Source organism: Hemitrygon akajei, unplaced genomic scaffold (assembly GCF_048418815.1).
Source record: "Hemitrygon akajei unplaced genomic scaffold, sHemAka1.3 Scf000041, whole genome shotgun sequence".
Taxonomy (NCBI): Eukaryota; Metazoa; Chordata; class Chondrichthyes; order Myliobatiformes; family Dasyatidae; genus Hemitrygon; species Hemitrygon akajei.
Genome location: NW_027331927.1, coordinates 2485951 through 2502782, shown reverse-complemented (window position 1 = coordinate 2502782; position 16832 = coordinate 2485951). Strand labels below are relative to the sequence as shown.

General features: G+C 44.4%; 1 long non-coding RNA gene across 2 annotated transcripts in view; it reads left to right on the top strand.

The window, feature by feature from the left end:
- Positions 1-16832, top strand: part of LOC140720303 (uncharacterized) — a 1203583-nt gene that overhangs the window by 582112 nt on the left and 604639 nt on the right. The window lies entirely within an intron of this gene.

Genomic DNA, 16832 nt, shown 5'->3' with positions numbered 1-16832 from the left:
GCTGACTGCAGTTCTGTCTGAGATGGTCTTCACCCCACAAATCTCTGGCTGAGGAAGAATGACATTGGGAGTGAACGTCCTTATTCAGGGCTCATTTGTCACCATCTCGTCTGCTCAGATCGTTGGGGTGTCTCCAATGGAGGGTCATACTCATTCCACTGGTTAATGTTTTCTTCCAGAGTGGTGATTCATTTTTCTGAGTTGGCCTCTCATGTACGTGTTCTGGTCTGTATTTCTTATCACGATTGCATATACACACATGGAGTGCTGTTCATTTTTGATGAAAATATATATGAGGGGTGATTGATATATTTGTGGCCTCGGGATGGAAGGGGTCAATTTTGGAAAACCTAGCACATTTATTTTTCAACGTGGTCCCGTCCTACATTTACACACTTAGCCCAGCAGTGGCATGCAAAAGTCTGGGCACCCCTGGTCAAAATTTCTGTTACTGTGAATAGCTCAGCGAGTAAAAGATGACCTGATTTCCAAAAGGCATGAAGTCAAAGATGACACATTCTTTAATATTTTAAGCAAGATTACATTTTAATTCCCATCTTTTACAGTTTCAAAATAACAAAAAAGGAAAAGGGCCCGAAGCAAAAGTTTGGGCGCCCTGCATGGTCGGTACTTAGTAACAACCCCTTTGGCAAGAAACACAGCTAGTAAATGCTTTCTGTAGCCAGACAAGAGTCTTACAATTCTTGTTTGGGTAAATGTCTGGGTTCAGTCATAAACAGCAAAGTACTGATGTGGAAGTTACAAATCACTATACTACTAGAGTCAAAGAGAGCAGCAGCATTGAAACAGGCCCTTTGGCCCTTCCAGTCAATGCCGACCTGTTTTTGTTGTTACTGCCTGGTTCCAACTACCTGCACCAGAGCCTCCATACACCTCCCATCCACGTCCTCACCCAAATTCCTCTTTAGTGTCTAAATCAAAACCACATCCTCCACTTCCACTGGCAGCTCATTCCACACTCTCACCAACCTCTGAGTGAAGAATCCCCCTTCAGATTCCCCTAAAATAATTCACCTTTCACCCTGAGCGTATGTCCAATATCAGGGTGAGAGGGAGGACGGGGCAGAGAGGGAAGACAGTAAGGGGAGGGGGTGGTCGAGTGCGGAGAGGGAAACAGAGTGGAGAGTTTATACTTAATATCTTTCAGAAAAACTCATTGTTTGAACTTGCTGCAAACCTACTCCCCATATCCTGTACATTCTTAACCAAATTACTGATCCAGATGACAAGTAGCAGTGGTTGATGTTCAAAGTAAATTTTATTATCAGAGTACATATATGTCACCACATACAACCCTGAGAATGCTTTTCCTACAGGAACACTTAGCAAATCTAGAGAATAGTAACAGGATCAATGAAAGATCAAGTGGAGCATAGAATTCAACAAACTGTGCAAATGCAAATATAATTAAAAATCAATGATTGATGACAGCAATGGGGTGTAACCCTAGGGAACCTCAATAGGCCCGGGCCTTGAGTCCAATAAACAGCCTCCCACCATCACTCTCTGCTTCCTACCATCAAGACAACTGTGCATCCAGTGAGCCAGCTCTCCCTGGATCCCGTGTGATCTGACTTTCCACAGCAACTTACCATGTGAACCTTATCAAAGGCCTCACTGATGCCCATATCGGCCCCGATCCTGGGACAGAGGTGTCACAGATCAGAGGGCATGGGTTAGAGGGATCTGAGGAAGAGATTTTTCACACAGAGGGTAGCTGAAATCTGGAACACACTGCCCGAGGTGGTGGTGGAGGCAGGTCCCTTCACAACATTTACGAAATGGATGGGAATTGAAACTGCCGAGATAGAGTCGGCTACGAGCCAAGTGCTGATAAATGGGACCAGTGTAGACAGTGAGTGGATGGTCAGAACAGGTATGGCCGGCCAAAGGCCTGTTTCCGTCCTGTGTGATCCACCACTCTGGACATGCTAAATTAACGATAGGAATTCAGGGCATTGATTTCAAAACTCCACACCCCTCTCCAACCTGAAATAAACCAGACTGAACCCTTTTGTCACCACTGGGAATATCTGTTTCTGTCAAGGTAATACACCAATTGATCACGTCTGCTGAACAACTGCCAATTGGTGAAGTTCCTGTGTTTTCTTCCGTTAATGTTGCTGCCTTACAGCAAAACTAACCCTCTCACTGTATCAGAATCAGTGATTAAATCAGACCCCGAACATTGTGCTTTCATCCCTGCACGTTATAACTGAAACATCTCACTGAGGGTCTGATGGAGACATGGGATCACATCTCCCCTGCTTCTGACATTTCAAATACCCTCAGAATGGTTTTCTGATTCAGTCTGAAGGTTATGGTACATTCAGCTCATCGTCAGACCTGACAAACCATGTCCTCCCACAGCTGGTTCCACCTGTTGGTGTGTCCTCTTTTCACCACCTCCAGGGAAGCTGCATCTCCGCACAGACTCCTCACTTGAGACGACTGTCTGTACCCGTGACACAAGAAATCACATCACTGTCACTCTCCTGATACCGTGTCTGACCTGCTCACCTCCGGGTATCCTCCCTCAACAAGCTTCTTCCTCAGTCACCATCTGTGAGATTATATAAAAATACAATCACTGTAAAACGATCTATCAGACAGCTCCTGTACCCCTCCATCCCGGACGATGATTTGCTGGTTAAAACTCTCTTTCCTCACCCCTTCCCTATTCCCTTTCCCTTTGCAAACTCCAGATACGCCAGCTGATCCGAATCCACTGTGAGGACATTTATATCTCACAGGAGGATGTAGAAACCCGTGTTGTTCTCTGATACAGAGGTCACTGACACCCCACCGCCATCCCAATCTGCATCAACAGCCCATGACGGTGACAGCTCTTCCAGACACTGGGGCTTTGTAACAAACATAATGTTAACAGCAAGATTAGACAGTAATTCATTTGAAGACAGAATTGCTGCTTCCTAAAAGGACACGCGAGCGTCCGATACAACGGAGCAGATCCTCCCCCGTTCACAACTTTATTTGACCCAGGTCACGGAACGTCCGATCATCCCACTTTCTCACAACAGCAACCTCCTCCCCCCGACTACGGTTCCACACCCTTCCCTCCGCTCACCCCATACCCACAGTCCACCGTAATCCCTCCCCCCACACACAGACAGATTCCCTTCACCCTAAACCCCTCCCAGCCTGGGAACCACAACTAACTGATCCCACAGCCCGGGCTCGGGCGCAAAGCTAGAACCGGGGCTGCGGGACCGGAGAGCCCGGAGCCTCCAGCCGTCCGGCAGAGCACGTTCCCGACACTTTTCATAGAAACATAGAAAACCTACAGCACGATACAGGCCCTTCGGCCCACAAAGTTGTGTTTCCACGGCAGCCGGCCCCCGATTTCCACAAACCCGAGATCAGACCCTTCTTCGCCGACGCCTGAACAGAATAATAGCTACGGTCGGCATTGCGCCTGCGTTTAGCAGGAGGTTCTGGGCTGCAGAAGCCGTGGCCAGAGGTCCCTACAGAGGGACCAGTGGCCGGAGGCGGGAGGAACAACGGAGAGGTAAATCACAAACACGACAAAGTCTGCAGATGCTGGAAATCCAAAGCACAACAAGCAAAACGCTGGCGGAACTCAGCAGGCCGGGTAGCATCTATCAGAGAGAAAAATCACACTCCCACCCCACCCCCCGCATAAAACAATGCAATCAGAGGTTTATGATCATTTTCAACATCAATAGATTCCCCAGAGGGAATCGGAATGAAAATGTTCGGACACCAGGAAGTCCCGCTCGGAGCGGATAGTTCAAAGGTTAATTTATTATCAAAGCAGGTATCCGTAAACAATTTTTGAGCTTTTTTTCTTCTCCAGAAAACCACGAAACAAAGAAAGAGCATGAAAGTGGTTCAGAGAGAAAAATAGAACTCCCACCTCAACCCCCACATTAAAAAGACAGCATCCCGATCATCAAACCCCCAAAACCCACCACTCCCGCACAAAAGGGAACAATGTCATCGACCGCCTCCCCCCCAAATAAAACACTCCTACCCCGCACAACTGCGGAGGAGCCGGTGTCACCAGTGTAGCGGCGGCCGCATCGGGAGCAGCGGACACAACAGGCGACCCCGGAAGATTCACAGGTGAAGTGTCGCCTCACCTGGAAGGATGTTTGGACAACGGAGAGAGTTCGGCCGTCCGGCCCTTTCACTGTGACACCCCGAACTCCACATCAAATCCGTCCAAACGAATCTGGGCGAAATTTAATGACCAATAAATATAATTCCTCTCAGCGATCAGCTGTCTGAATGATTCCCTGACTCTGAGAGGAAGGGGTATCTATGGTCCACACTGTCAGGGTGTTGAGTTTAATAAAGGTGTTAATGGACATTCCCGTCTCTAGTGCCACGAGAAAGTGAGAAAAAAAGAAGACCTGCAGTTATTAGTAATGACAAGCTCAAGGACTTCTTCCTGTCTGTGGATATAAGCCAAATGAATGATAAAATGGTCTCGGCCTCACAATGTAACACGACCTGACCCTGCACCATATGTCTATCTGCACTGCACTTTCTCTGCAGCCATAATGCTTTGTTACAGGGATTGTTCTGTCGTATATCAGCTCAATGTACTGTTGTAATGTATCGATCTGTGTGGATGGTACGTCAGGCAAAGTTATCACTGTAGCTCAGTACGTTATGAGAATAAACAAATTTCCCATTTTAATTGTGTGGAAATTTTAGACAGACTGATTTTCTGCTCTGGAACCACAGAAGGAAACTGAACTGTTTTCATTTTTGAACTGAACTGTTATCCAGCCTTTCGTTATAGCTCATGCCCTCTAATCCAGGCAGTATCCTGGGAAACCTCTTCTGCGCCCTCTCCAAAGCCCCGACAGCCTTCCGAGAATGGGGGCGACCAGAACTGCATGAAACACTCCAGATGTGGTCTAACTAGTTTAATAAAACTGTTGTTACTAACTGTGACGTTTTAGAAACGAACCAACAACAATAGAATTCACACTGGAGTCTGGTTTTGATGTTAAAACCACTTTCTTTATGAGTATCTACTTGTCATATAGTAACTTAACGAAGTAAAGGATAGTTTACACTGTTAAGTGCCTATATGTGTAAATATAACTACCAGACTATCCACCCTGAGGAAATAAATCTCAGAGTCTCGAGGTGGTAAAGTAGGAAAGTTCAGTAATCCACGGAATAAATGACGGGAAAGAGATATTTGTAATCCAGGGTGAAACGTAGAGAAACGGCCGTTACTTCAAAATACCGTCGTCGAAGTTCTTATCCGTTGAATCTATCCACATACGAGTTCTCAGCGAAAGTGACCTGTCACAGGAATACCGTCTTCCAGGGGTTACCACACAACATACCCAGGCAAGGGTTAACACAATATATTCCAAAATCCACTCCTATGGATTATACGAAGTGACAGCCACACACATTCGTTGTGGTTCCGTGTACCGATGATCAACCCACTCTTGTGGGCAGAGGAGAGTTCCAAGCCTCAGCTGCGTCTAACTGAAGCTATCAGCTTTTCCAGTCTCTCTCTCTCTCTCTCTCTCTCTCTCTCTCTCTCTCTCTTTAGACTGGCCGACTGCCTGTCTGCAGATCGCTCTCTCTCTCTTGTGGTTCAGTCCACAGTCAGCGCTGTCAGCCTGTGACTGACGTCATAGCCCCGCCTCCTTGGAGTCTGCGATCCCTCTGATCATCGACACTGTTCAGCAAATCTAATTAGCAGATTGGAACCCGCCACTGCAGCCCCACAGTGCACTATGTACTGATTGCAAAGCTACGAAATTGCATGTGAATAGCCTCCCCTCCCCCAACTCCACTCTTTCTGCGTCAGCAGCAGACTGGGACATCTCACATCTCGCTGCCTCCGCCAGGACATTAAACTGTGAACAACTGTGGTCAGGGACTGATCTCTGGGGTACTCCAAATGCTACCTCCTTCCAGTCTGAAAACGACCCACTCATCCAGACACACACCACTGGCAGTTTATCGATCTCCAACGAAAAAGCCTAATCACCTACTCCTGAGGGTCAATACCATTGCTGACTCTGAGTTTACCACTGTCAAATGCCAGGAGGGACATAATATTCAGAAATTCTCTAGTCACAGCCATGTAAATAAAATGTGATCTCTGTGGGTGTGTGGCGCATGCTCAGAACGCGAAGGAGACAGACAAACTGAGCCAAGTCACAGACTGATGAAGGGGAGGAATGATCCATTTTGATACACAGAGCGAAGCAGAGAGTTTGATATTGTGCCTGGTGCCGAGACTGCGGTCAGTTTGAAGATGAAGTATTATTCCTCCAAATTGTTTGGAGCTGTGACAGGGTTTTTATCAGAAGGCACCATGGAGACTAAAATTATCTGAGTTGAAATGTTGTCCTTCCCCTCATGGCATTGCATGGAGTAGACGTGTTTCTCGAACAGCTTCGTTCTTTTTAAGTTACTGAATCCAATCTGCGTTGATGTCTCGTGCTAAAACTTCTGGAAAAAAGAAGAGGATCCTTCTGTGACTGTGGAAGCTATTGCGGAGCTAATTCGGAAAGCTCAGAGCGAAACGTCTGAACCACATTCGGATGTGTGTCTAAAGGTTACCACAGAGTTTAAACGAATGGAGATTCTGCTGCAGACTATTCAAAACACTTTACAGGAACAGACTACTCAGATTCAGGAACCTGAAGATGCTTTAACGAGACTCGATACTAAGACGGATGAGTTGGGGAAGTTCGGAGATAAACAATCGAAAATCGTTGAATCTCTAAGACAAAAGATTGTCGCCTTGAGAATAGATCAAGAAGGAACAATATACGAATTTTGGGTCTTCCTGAGTTGGTCGAAGGCAATCGACCTTCAGAATTTTTTGCAAAGCTCTTGGCTGGTATATTTTCTGACGTTTTGGAGACTCCGCCTAGAATAGACCGGGCACACCGAGCCCCAGAGTTTAAATCCTCTTCTCAGCAGAAACCTCGACCTGTGATCATTGCGTTTCTTGAAAAGAAAGGTTACTATAATTCGCCATCTCGTCGGTTAGGTATGATTAACTTTGAAGATGATAAGATAAGGCTGGTCGAAGATTATTTCCCGGGGTATTAAATGAACGTTTTAAGTATCAAAAAAGTCATGGCTGAGTTATATAACGAAGGTTATAAACCTTCACTAAATTACCCCGCTCGTTTCAAAAACATTTTGTAAAATGTAATGTTGCCCTTCATCCACTGACAAGCTTTGTAAACTTTTAACAGTGTAGAAAAGTCAAAGGATCTGTGTATGGGAATCACAAACACAACAGCACGTTAGTTCCGCTGTATCTGTCAGTTCACCAGCGCTTGAATGCCGCCGATCCTTTAATGTGGAGGCGGAGATGCTGGAGAAGACAGCGCCTCACTCGCTACAAGGAGAGCTCGAACACGTGTCCATGTCCGTGACATGATTGGATACATCGCCGTGACGTTGATAGCACCGTGACGTCATTCACTGACTCTCATTTCGGAAGGGGTTCATCCGGCCACCGCAGATACACCAACAGCTTCGCACTGGGAAGCGGCCGTTCACCTGCTCCGTGTGCGCGAAGAGACTCATTCAGTTAACCCACCTTGTGATGCCCCGGTGAGTTCACAATAAATACAGGCCACATTTCTGTCCGGAGTGAGGAAAGAGTTTTACTCAATCATCCCAGCTGCTGCAACACCAGCAACTTTACATCAGGGAGGAAGTTCAAATCCGCTCCGTGTTAAATGTTTAACCATCACGGTGACTGAAGGCAGCTGCAGGTTCATGAGGGACTGTTACTGTCAGATTCTGCAGTTCTTGCGGCTGCTCATCGCACCCAGGACTGAACCCTGGTCACTGAGCATTGGAGGAGTCTGTTCTGCTGATGTTAGCCTTAAACTAGACTGGTGTTTAATATTGTGGAGCTGTGAAAGATAAATCAGTTCTGTATCAAATCCCGTGTCTCAGGTACTTACTGTCTCTACCACACTCATGATGCAAACTAGAGAGGCCACTCGGCCCATCTGGTCCCTGCCCATATTTCTGTTCCATATCAGTTTATCAAAATCTACCCTTGCCGTTCCCCTCTCACTCTCCCTGAGATGACAGGTTGCAACTAGTCACCACTCCGTGGGATAGGAGATTTCTCTTGAATTTCATAGAACTATAGAAATCTACAACACATTACAGACCCTTTGGCCCACAATGTTGTGCCGACCATGTAACTTACTCTAGAAACTGCTTAGAATTACCCTACCGCATAGCCCTCTATTTTCCTAAGCTCCATGTACCTATCTAAGAGTCTCTTAAAAGACCCTATTGTATCCGCCTCTACCACCGTCGCTGTCAGTGCATCCCACACATCCACCACTCTTTGCTTAAAAAACTTAGCTCTGACATCTCCTCTGTACCTACTTCCAAGCAGCTTAAACCTATTCCCCCTCGTGTTAGCCGTTTCTGCCCTGGGAAAAAGCCTCTGACTATCCACACGACCAATGCCTCTCATCATCTTATACACCTGCATGAATTCCCTGCATGATTTTCTCCGGGCTGAATAAGACGATGAGCTCACTGTGGTTGTGACGTTCTTCAGGGCTCTGGACGAAGTTGGTTAAACTCCTTCTTCCCTGCTCTTTTCAACGTTTTGGGTCATTTTCACCAATTTTAAAGGACTGTGCCTCAGACAGCTGGGTTGTTGCAATTGTTACGGACCAGCAGCAACAGATGACTAATGGAGTCTGGTTTCGATGTTAAAACCACTCTCATTAGTATCTGCTACAAATATAAAAGATTAAATGAAATAAACAGAAGTTTATTTGCGTATATACAGCTCCCGAACACTCAAGCTTGAGAAACAATGCTTAAAGTCTTAAGATGATAAAGTGGAAAAGTTCAGTAATCCACGGAATAAGTCAGTGAGAGGAGAGATTTGTAAATCCACACGAACGTCTAGAGAGAAGGCAATTACGAAGAATTCCACACACATTCCACGCTGGGTAAACGAAATAACAGTCGCCGGAGATCTTATCCGTCGATTCGTTCCGAAATCCATTTAGAAATATCACCAGGTGACAGTGGCAGGAATATCGTCTTCAAGTGGTTACCACAGAACACCCCGATTCCACGTAAGGGCTAACAAAAGTGATACCACAGGATACTGCAACAAATCCACACATATGGATTATACGAAGTGACAGTCACACAACTGTTGTGCACTGCGTGCCGATGATCAACCCAATCTTTTGGGCATAGCAGTGACAAGCTGAAGTCTCTCTCTCTCTCTCTCTCTCTCTCTCTCTCTCTCTCTCTCTCTCTCTCTCTCTCTCTCTCTCTCTCTCTCTCTCTCTCTTCCTCTCCCCCCCACTGTCTCTGCTGCAGCGCGTGTGTGACGTCACAGCCCCGCCTCACTCAGGCACTTAAAGCGACACTCACAGTAAACGAATCTGCGATCTCGCAACACAATGCACCTCTAAATTCTGACAGCAGACTAGCGAGTGAAACTTCGGTGTTGCAGAATCAGAAACCAAAGTGTGGCCAGCCTGAGTCAGGGCTTTGGGGCTCCAGAGAGAGAATGGTCTAGAGTTTACGAGGAGGAAGAGGAAGAGGAAACAGACCAGCAGGATATGGCTACAAAAGGAAGATCAGAAAAATTTGGAAACTGGTTGACCCAAAAAAAAAGATACTGGTGGTAACCAAAAGATCAGGCAACAATTGTGGAGAGGAATAAATAAACAACTTTTAGACCGAGCCTCTTCAGCATACCTAGACTGTGTACTCCGCTGCTTAGTTGCTGCCTGAGCTGCAGAGCTCCTCCAGCATTTTGTGTGTGTGCGTCTCTGTATTCCCAGCAACTGCAGAATCTCCTGCTTTATATCTGCATTTTACTTTGGCATTAGATACACGTTGATATTGAGTACATTGTTTACATGAGCCGCTTTCTGCGTTAAAAGAGCTGCAGATTTTTTCGATACACCCGGAAAAAAATGAGATATGGACATTGAACCGGTGCTTCAAGAAATGTTTAATGGCACCGTTATTACCCATAAGGCCCTGCGGTAAGAATTTTTGTCAGGCACTGAAGAACTGATGAACTGCGCAGGCGTCAGGCTGATGATGTCCCCGAGTATTACGCATGCGTGCGGAACACAGAAGGCTTTGAAAATGTCGGTTGCAGGTAAGAGCGATTCTCTGTGTTTTTATCTTAAACTCCGACTTCGGGACGATTCCTGTGAATTTCTGACACCGTGGCCAGCAAACCCGGGACAGTCCTGCCCTCTTCCCTGTCTCTCAGCCCCACGATCCGTACACGGACCCCGGGGAGCTTCCGGCTGATGAGGGAACGGGAACCGATGGATCTCTCAGACAGAGCTGAACTCCAGCTATCTAAATGCAAGGATTAGGAACTCGGAGAAAGGGAACAAAACCCATCTGTGGACACTTTCTGGAGGTCCCAGATACGTATGTTCCACGACCACTGGACTAAGTGTGTAAATGTAGGAGGGGACTATGTTGAAAAATAGATGTGCTAGATTTTCTAAAATTGACTCCTTCAACCTTAGGCCACAAACTTAACTATCACCCCTTTTATATAGGGAAAAACAGTATAACATTAGATGATCATCACCATAAGATGAAAGTTTAAATCTTAGCCTTTGTTTTAAATTAACACTTAGTCTTTCCTGTGATTAGAAAATAGGAATCTTGGCTAAATTACCAGACATAAAGTATGGTGAGGTACAGTGCTAGCATTGTAGATTAGCAAGGATTCTACTTTGGGTTGGACTTCCAGAGCACACTTACTGGATATCCACAGGACAGTATTGTTGAAGACTAAGACAGTACTTTCAAATAGAATTGGAAAGGAAATGAGAGCTTTTACCACCTGGTCATTTGCCACCTCTTCTTGTGATTCTGCTCCTAAATGTGAAGACATGGAGAAGTGAGTTTAAAATTATGCCATCGAACTGGTTGTAAGAATGGACCACACCTATTGGTCCTCATTTGCTTTATTCAGAGCCTTGTCAATAGCATGAATAACTGAATAAACATTTCATTAGAATGGGGTGGATTAAACTGAATATATAGGATCTTTAAATTATACCCCTGCCCACTTATTATTTTCGCTGGAAAAGAGATGTTGAAATTCTAAGTAATCCTGACTAAAGTGTAATATGGTTTTAAAAAAAGCTCAAGGTCAAATAAGTGTGAGACATTTGTAGAGCATTTTATAGGAAGGGACATTAAAGACATTCATCATTCATGCTGATTTTTCCTCCCAGCACTGCCGCAAATACACAAACCACCCCACCTCCCTTCAGATCTACTCCGGGCTGTGGCTGATGAACCAGTCAAGATTAGCAGTTCACCATCTGTGGGAAAAATTGAGTCCAAATACCTAATAAGTTTGGGATGTGTATATTCATCTCCCAATTTATGATGTAGGAGCATTGATATTATGCTGCTTTGTATGTAAAATATACAATCCTCTTTGTTCAAATCTTTATTAGCTAGTGAACTTACAAGTTTGCTTCAGGGAGTTAAGCAATTTAATTTTAAACAATAGCATGAATTGATAAATGTTACCAATTTTAAATAGCAAAAAGTTTATAGTATATTTTTTCCTGGGAAAAAGGCTTTGGGTCCGAAGTTTGAATAGTGTTATGATGTGACTGCATTTTTCGAAAGAAAAGAACAAAAATTGTAGTTATCCAAATGTAGAAAGGTTAATCCTACATTAAATGTGAATTGTGATTAAGAGATCCAAGATAATGTGTATTTAATAAAATAATTTAAATCAAATTATTGCTTTAAATCTACATTATACATTCAAGAATGCATTTTAGGTAGCTCAACACCTCATGCAGGTCAGTCAGGTATCTCTGCTCCCTCTAAACTTGCACGTTTCTGTTTCCCAGATGCTTTTGAAACTTACTTTGACCTTATTTTCTGAGCTTCTTTTAAACTTGCAGGTTATGTGGAATGCATCATTCTATAATGTGATGTCTAAAAACAGTGATTTGGAAGTGAGGTATGATGTACTAATATGAGAACATCTAATAATACAGAAAATCTGCTCGTCCGACACCCAAGACCCAATCATGGCAGGTTCACTAAATTTTACTGTGGTTAGTCACAGGTTTGGAGGGCTGTCACCTGAAAGTAATGATCATTAATCACCATCAATGTTACATAGTTCACACTAAAAATAAAAGCACAAGGGAGAAATCGGCCTCTGCAGCACCTTTTTTTTAGAGTGCTCAGTGGTTCATTTGAAAGCAGGTCCAGAATTTACCTGCACTTCTGATGGGAAATCTGTGGCATGTGTTTCTGACAAACATACACCCAAAAAATGTTATGAGTCAATGCACCGTGGATTGAAAGCCAGCACTTTTGAACGGTGTGCTTCAGCCTATTCTGTTTCAATCTTTATGAAACGTGAAATAATCTGAAAGGTCTAGAACTTGATAGAGGGCTAAAAGATTATGAGAGGCATAGACGGGGTGGATAGTCAGTACCTGTTTCCCAGGGCACCAATAGCAAACACCAGAGGGTATATGTATGAAATTAAGGGAGGGAAGTTTAGGGGAGACAACAGGGGTAAGGTTTTTTTTTACACAGAGGGTTGTGAGTGCCTGGAATGACTTGCCAGGGGTGGTGGTGGAGGCTAAAACATTAGGGGTATTTAAGAGCCTCTTGGACAGGCACATGGATGAAAGAAAAATGGAGGGTTACGGGGTAGTGTGGGTTTAGTTCGTTTTTTTAAAGTTTATATGGGTCGGCACAACATGGAGGGCTGAAGGGTCTGTACTGTGCTGTAGTGTTCTATTCTATGGCTCTAAAATCTTTTACATCACCAGTTGAGAAAATCATCTTTGTTCTACCTCCAATCACAAAGCGGAAATCTGCAGATGCTGGAAATCCAAGCTACACACACAAAATGCTGGAGGAATTCAGCATTAGTACTCTTTTCCATAGATGCTGCCTGGCCTGCTGATTTCCTCCAGCATTTTGTTTGCATTGCTTGTTCTACCTCCTCTCGGTCTGCACTTTTCTACCAGTGAGAACATGCTTCCACCAATTCTGTCTGGCTACATAATGATATCAAACACCTTTGCCCTGGCCAACAAGTAGCTTTCACATCACAAATGTGCCAGACTCAGTGAGACAGAGTACCGCCCTTCCCTTCATATTCATTGGCATTACCATCACTGAGTTCACCACCGTCAGTCACCTGGGTGAGACTTCAGGGGAACTATTTATGTACAATACTGTGTGTCTTGTGGTGATGTAAGAGTTGCTGGAGAAGAAGTGGAGTGATATTTGGAAATCTGAAATTTAAAGCATCATTTAGCAAGAAAATCACAAATAGGTGTTAACCTGTTACATAGGTTGTATGAGAGTGCAGATGAACTCAATCAAGCCCAGAGGAGATCAAAGTTCTTACTGACAGTGATTTGCTCGCTGTTGAAATGAATACTTCTCTATATAAAATTCAGTTTGCGCATGTTGTTGTCACTGGGTAAAAATTGTACAGCACAAGATTTTTGCACACACTGGTCATTACAAATTAGAGGGGACATTGGTGGGAAGGCAGGGAGACCTCCAGTGTCCCTGATGCCCTCACATAGAAGGTATATATCCAGCTGCACTTTAAGGAGTTGGAGTTGGAAATGGATGAATTACGCATCATCCAAGCGTCGGAGGGTGTGATAGGTATGACGTGCAGAGAGTTGAGTTACACCCTAGGTGCAGGACACAGGAAACTGGGTGAGAGTCAGGAAGGAGAATGAGGTTAAATAGCCATCACAGAGTACTCTTGTTGCCATCTCATACAACAACAGGTGGACACTTTACAAACTGATGGGGGGGATTACCTGGCAGAGGAAAGTCAAAGGGGGTGATAGGGGATTTGTTAGTTAGGAGAACAGAACTAGAAAGGGACTGATATCCTAGTTGCAAGGCTTGCCAGTGCTCCCTTGTGGGGTGGGTGGTTAAACTAAAGTTGCAGGGAGGATTGGAGCCAGAGTGACAGAACAGATAGTGGAGAGGGTGAATTGAATTGAATTGACTTTATTACATACATCCTTCATATACATGAGTTGTAGAAATCTTTATGTTATGTCTCTGTCTAAATGTGCAATGTGAAATTTATAATAGTTTATAATAAATAGTATGTACAACAGGACAGTCAGGATAAATAAAAGTACAATTGTATCAGCATGAATTAATCAATCAGAGGGCCTTGTGGAAGAAGCTGTCCCTGGGCCTGTTCATCCGGGCTTTCAGGCTCTGGTACCGTTTCCCAGATGGTAGCAGCTGGAACAGTTTGTGGTTGGGGTGACTCTGGTCCCCAATGATCTTTTTACACAGTGGCCCTTTTTACACACCTGTTTTTGTCAATGTCCTGAATAGTGAGAAGTTCACATCTACATATGCGCTGGGCTGTCCGCACCACTCTCTGCAGAGTCCTGCAACTGAGTGAAATACAGCACCCATACCAGACAGCGATGCAGCCAGTCAGGATGCTCTCAATTGTGCCCCTGTAGAAAGTTGTTAGTATTTGGGGCCCCATCCCAAACTTCCTGAACCGCCTGCGGTGAAAGTGGTGCTGTTGTGCCTTTTTCACCACACAGCCAGTATGTACAGACCAGGTGAGATCCTCGGTGTTGTGTATGCCAGGGAACTTAAAGCTGTTCACCCTCTCAACCCCAGATCCTGGGTCAGCCTGTCCCCATTACTCCTGTAGTCTACAGCCAGCTCCTTGGTTTCAGTGACATTGAGGGCAAGGTTGTTTTTTTGACACCAAACAGATGTCATTCAGAGCTCAGGGCATGAAATTATGATATTGTAGCCATTACTTGGACTTGCTTGCGCCCAACAGTCTGAGGGATTTCAAGGAACAAATCTGTAGAGAGATTGTGGACTATGCCAAGAAACAAAGGTTGATAAAGTGAGTGATTTTAACTTTCCATTTATTGACTGGACTCCTAGGCTGTAAAAGGACTAGATGGGGTAGAACTTATCAAATCTACCTTAATCAGTACGTAAAATTCCCGATGTAGAAGTGTGCAATAAGCTATTGGGAAATGATCTAGGGCTAGTGACAGAAATTAGTGTATGGGAACACTTTGTATCTACTGATCATGAGATTCCAAGTAAATACAGAAAAACAGAGGCCTGGACCTCTCTTGAGATTCTAAATTGGAGAATGGCCAATTTTTATGATATTTGCAAGGATTTGACAAGCGTTAATTGGGACAGGATGTTTTATAGCAAAGGAGTATTGGTAAGTGGGAGTTCTTCAGAAGTGAAATTTTAAGGGTGTAGAGTTTGTACGTGCCTGACAAAATAAACGTTGAATGGTAGCTCGTGCAGGGAATCTTGGTTTTCAAGAGATATTGAGGCCTTGGATATCTCGTTCCTCTAAATGCCTCAGACTGTTCGGTGCAACGAAAACTCATTAATGACTACCATTTCATAATTCCACTCCCGAACTCATCTGACTTTCCTTTAGTTGTCTTCTGTTGGATTCTAAAAGCTTCCGAATGGTCTTTTGCTCTTTTGTTTGCCCTCTCCTCTGATTTTATGTTGGTTTTGGATTCTCATTTAACCCACGGTTGTGCCCTGCTGCCTTTCCAATGCTTCCACGTCTTTGGGATGTATCAATCACTCAGCTCTCGAATTGCTCCCAGAAACTCCAGCCATTGCTGCTCCGTTGTCACTCCTACCTTTTCCCTTCCAAACAAGTTTGGCCTGCTTCTCTGTCACAGAAACATGGAGAAGTTCAGTGGAGAAACAGGCTATTTGGCCCATTTAGTCAATGCCACAAAAACATTTAAGCTCTCTAATGCAACTACCTGCACCAGGATCATCACCCTCCATACCTGTACCATCCAGGTACCTGTCAAACTTCTCTTAATGGTGAAATCGAGCTCATATTCACCACTAGTGCTGACATCTCATTCTGCACTCTCACGACCATTTCAGCAAAGAACTTTTCCAAATGTTCCCATTAAATTTTCACCTTCCTCACTTACCCATGACCTCTGGTTGTCGTCCCACCCAACCTCAGTGGGAAAAGCTGCTTGCATTTACCCTATCTATACCCTCATAATTTTGTTTACTTCTAACAAATCCTCAAAGCAATGTATAATTTCCTTGCTTATGTTTAGAGCCTTTTTTAGGTGTATAAGATGATGAGGGGCATTGATTGTGTGGATAGCCAAAGGATTTTTTCCCAGCATTGAAATGGCTAACAGGAGGGGGCATAGTTTTAAGGTGCTTGGAAATATATGCCGAGGGGATGTCAGCGGTAGGTTTTTTACACAGAGAGTGGTGGATGTGTCGAATGCACTGCCAGCAGCAGTTGTCGAGGCGGATACAACAGGGACTTTTTACATTCTGTTAGATAGTTACATGGAGCTCAGAAAAATAGAGGGCTATGCGCTAGGGAAACTCCAGGCAGTTTCTAGAGTAAGTTACATAGTCGGCACAGCACTGTGGGCCAAAGGGTCTGTAATGTGCTATAGATTTCTATGATTCTATGAAATTCAAGGGAAATCTCCAAACCCACGGAGTGGTGACTAGTAGTGAATAGTGGGAAAGTTACTGGAACGTATGTGCAGGAACCGGATATATAAGTATTTGGATAGATATGGACTGATTAAGGATAGACAGCATGACTTTGTGCATGGTAGGTCATGTCTAACCAGTCTCACAGAGTCTCTCGAGGAAGTTATCAGGGAAGTGGATGAAGACAAGCCAGTGGATGTTGTCTACATGGACTTTAGCAAGGCACTTGACATAGTCTCATATGGGAGGTTGGTCAA